The 3939-nt window shown below is 47.9% G+C and overlaps 1 non-coding gene across 1 annotated transcript; it reads right to left on the bottom strand.

Annotated features, from left to right (window-relative positions):
* Positions 1 to 2837: 2837 nt before the first annotated feature.
* On the bottom strand, positions 2838 to 2944 carry LOC114004723 (U6 spliceosomal RNA). Its single transcript, XR_003546795.1, has one exon. It is a non-coding gene; the product is annotated as a U6 spliceosomal RNA (small nuclear RNA).
* Positions 2945 to 3939: the final 995 nt, after the last annotated feature.

The following is a 3939-nucleotide window of genomic DNA, read 5'->3' as shown; positions in this document are numbered from 1 at the left end:
CACCCAGGGGCGGGAAGCGGAAACGGCGCCGCTCCAGACCCCGCCCGGCCGGCGCGGCACGGCGCGGCGCGGCGCTGCGGGCAGTCATTTCCTTAGCAACTCGCCCCGCCCGCGGGGACAACGGCCCGCCCAACCGCCGCTCCCGCGAGACTGGCGCGGCCACGCCCACCAACGGCTGCGGCCCCTCTCCAGCGGCCGGGCCGGCTCTTCGTCGCCCTTGGCTGCCCCCGGCCGGGTTCCCTGACCCTGGCCTCTAGGCGTTTTGTCTGGAACCTCTATTGTGTTGGACCTGGGGCTTCCGGTCTGTCCTCCAGTGTGACCAGCCCCTGTCCACACTGCGCTCTCAGGCTCTGCCAACCCCGCCCGATTCGGTTCAATTAAAGTTGACCAGGACGTAAATCTGTGCTGAGCTTAAAGTAGTACTTGGCCAGGCCTTGCGGGGCCCCTGCGAAAAGGCTGTGAGCGTCTCTTCTGGCGAGGAAAACTGAATTGGGCATAATTTGTGACATAATTGGAGTCAGTCGATACATTGTAGAAATGTTGGAATGGCCTCATTCTGCGCTGGGTGAGAAAGAACACAGGAGTGAAAGGATTTAGACTCTCAGGACATCTCAGGACTGAGTTATGCCAGGAGGGAATGGAGTGTAAACATTAGGATTTTTGAGGAAGCCGCTCCCCTCATTAGAGAATGAGGCTAAACAGTAGTGTCAAATAGATACCATAGAGATGGCTATTAAGCGCCAAGATGGGTAATTTGAATTTCATTGTCATCCATGGTCTAGTCTTTGTGTGCAGAGTCCGTTTTAGGGAGTGTCAGAATTGGTTTTTTTGGCTTTTTTTTTTTTTTTTAGAGACTTTTGCCATAGGTCCTGTGGGCTCGCTGGAGAGAGAATAGGGAAAGTGAGAAATCACCCCAGGGGGGTGGCCACATTGCAATTCCTTCTCTTCCATTTTCCTCCTGGTATCTTGGGCATACATACACACGAGCCCAGCATTATTTTCAAGCTACTGAGTCCAGGACTTGAACCGCGGTCAGCCATGTAGGAGTGCAGTGACTAACCACTATGCCATCTGCAGGCCCCCAATGTCAGAATTTTATTTTTTTCTTTGAGAGTTTTTTGCTATGCAGCACTGCACTTGCTAGAAAGACAAAGACAGAAAGCAAGAAATCACCACCCGGGGGGATGACCACTCCACAATCCCTTCTCCTCCATTCTTCTTTATGGATCTTTGGCATGCATGCACATGTGCTCAGAGTGAGTTTAAGCCACCGGGTCCGAGACTCAAACCATGGTCAACTCACATGGGAGTTCAGCGACAGCTGATGGCTGGTCACCCTTCTTTTTCTGCTCCTCCTCTTTTGGTTGTTCTAAGAATAAGAAGAGCCAAATGTGGACGGTTAAGGCAGCTGGATCCTACATGGCTGACTGCACAGTTAGAGTCCCAGACCTACCAATGTGAAAAACATGTAAGGATGAGAACCAGCATTTGGCATAATGGCTATGTCGCTGGACTCCCACGTAGTCGACTGTGGTTCACGTCCCGGACCGGGTGGCTTAAACTCACACCAGGAACGTGTGCGTGCGTGCCCAAGATCCCAAGAGAAGAACGGAGGAGAAGGGATTGCAGTGTGGTCATCCCCCCTGGGGGGTGATTTCTCGCTTTCTGTCTCTCTGTCTCTCTCTGTCTGTTTGGCGAGCTCACGCGCCCTATAGCAAAAACCTCTCAAAAAAATTATTTAATTTTATTTACTCATTCATTTAATTTGACCAGAGAGAGAGAGCAAGTGAAAGCAAGCTTCAAGGTCCGGGCATCAAACCATGGTCAGCCATGTGGAAGTATCCAACACCTTAACCACCACACCTTACGTTCTGATCCCAATGAACAGTTCTTAACCACTGTGCTATGAAGCTGATCCTGTCCTCCTTTCTCTGAAACTATTTATATTCTGTGTCTTTATGCTGTGTTCTCGGTGAACTGATTGATTCTCTTTTTTTTTGGTCGGGGGAGAGGTTTTCACTATAGGGCGCATGCGCTCACCAGACAGAGAGAGACAGAGAGACAGAAAGTGAGAAATCACCCCCCAGGGGGGATGGCCACATCAAAATCCCTTCTCCTCTGTTCTCCTCTTGGGATCTTGGGCACGCACACACATGCGCTCGGCGTGAGTTTTAAGCCACTGATGCGAACTGCGGTCGACTACATGGGAGCCCAATGACATAGCCATTATGCTAACTGCTGATCCCGATTTTCTTTTTAATGATACCCAGTTTAGAGCTCTTGCTACTTTTTTTTTTTTTTAATGCATTGGTTTGTTTGGTTGTTGTAGGGTGCATGAACTCCTGAGAGAGAGAGAGAGAGAGAAAGTGAGAAATCACTTCACAAGGGGATGGTTACACTGCAATCCCTTTATCTCCATTCTCCTCTTGGGATCTTAGATACACATGCACATGTGCCCAGCATATTTTTCAAGCCTCTGGGTCCAGGACTCAAACTGTGCAATCATCCATGTAAGATCTAGACACCTTAACCTACATGCCACCTATTGGCCCCTAACTTTAAAAAAATTATTTATTATCAATATTTTTCAATTTTGACCAAAGAGAGACTGAGAGAGAGCAAGCCGCCAGGTCCAGGACTCGAACCATGGTCAGCCATGTGGTAGTTGGGCGCTCTTAACCACCACACCACCTACAATCCCCAGCCCCCTTTTTTTTCCCTTTTTTTTCAAGCCACTGCTCTGGGACTCCAACCTTAAAGTTGACCATGTGGAATCCAGTATCTTTTTTTTTTTTCTTTTTGTCAGTATAAAAGGTCATTTTTATTTAGAGTTTGAAAAAAATGTGGAACACTTCACGAATTTGCGTGTCATCCTTGCGCTGGGGCCATGCTAATCTTCTCTGTATCGTTCCAATTTTAGTATATGTGCTGCCAAAGCGAGCACGGAATCCAGTTTCTTAACTACCACCCCACCTGCTGGCCCAGCCCCTAACTTTTTATTATTTCTCTTAATCCCAAACAAATCATATAAGGAGTTCTTTTACTTGCTTTTAGAGAGGTCTGTCACTCTCTCTCTAAACTCACTCCAATAATAAATAAGCACAGAGATCAGATTCTCTGTCTAGTTTTATCATTTGCTTCCTTAAGAATGCTCCCTCTGGGGGTTGAGGGAAAGTGTACTCTCCCTGGAGAGTCTCCTCTCTTCTTTCCCAGATGTAAGATACTTTGTAAAAACAAGGATTAAATTTCAAATAATAAAACTAGACATGAGAGGAAAAAAGAAGAAAAGAAAATATCCATGTTGGAATTTGTCAGCTCTATTAAAATATGAGGCATTTTTATAAAATGGGGAGTAGAAAACTATAGGCTTTATGGCCCACGTTTCTGTCTTCTGATATAGGAGAGTCAGAAGAAAGAGTTCAATCTACCCTGGACAGTTTTTCTCTTCTTTTTTTTTTAAATTTTTTTATTTTTTGAGAGATTTTTGCTACAGGGCCTGTGCTCTCACCAGAAAGACAGAGAGAGAGAGAGCAAGACAGAAAGCAAGAAATCACCCCCCAAGGGAGATGGCCTCGCCGCAATCCCTTCTCCTCCATTCTCCTCTCGGGATCTTGGGGACACACGCACACGTGCCCGGCATGAGTTTAAGCCACCGAGTCCAGGACTCAAACCGTGGTTGAGGGGAACCAGCAGTTAGCGTAATGGCTATGTTGCTGGACTCCCACGTAGTCGACCGTGGTTCGCGTCTCAGACCCAGTGGCTTAAATCTCACGCCCAGCACATGTGCGTGTGTGCCCAAGATCCCGAGAGGAAAATGGAGGAGAAGGGATTGTGGCGTGACCCTCCCCCCTGGGGGGTGATTTCTCGCTTTCTGTCTCTATGTCTCTCTCTGTCTGTCTGGCGAGTGCACATGCCCTATAGCGAAAACCTCTCCAAAAA

Source organism: Tupaia chinensis, unplaced genomic scaffold, assembly GCF_000334495.1.
Source record: "Tupaia chinensis unplaced genomic scaffold, TupChi_1.0 Scaffold139757_1, whole genome shotgun sequence".
In the NCBI taxonomy this organism is placed as follows: Eukaryota; Metazoa; Chordata; class Mammalia; order Scandentia; family Tupaiidae; genus Tupaia; species Tupaia belangeri.
The sequence above is the reverse complement of the archived record's forward strand: the minus strand, read 5'-3'. Positions and strand labels throughout refer to the sequence as shown.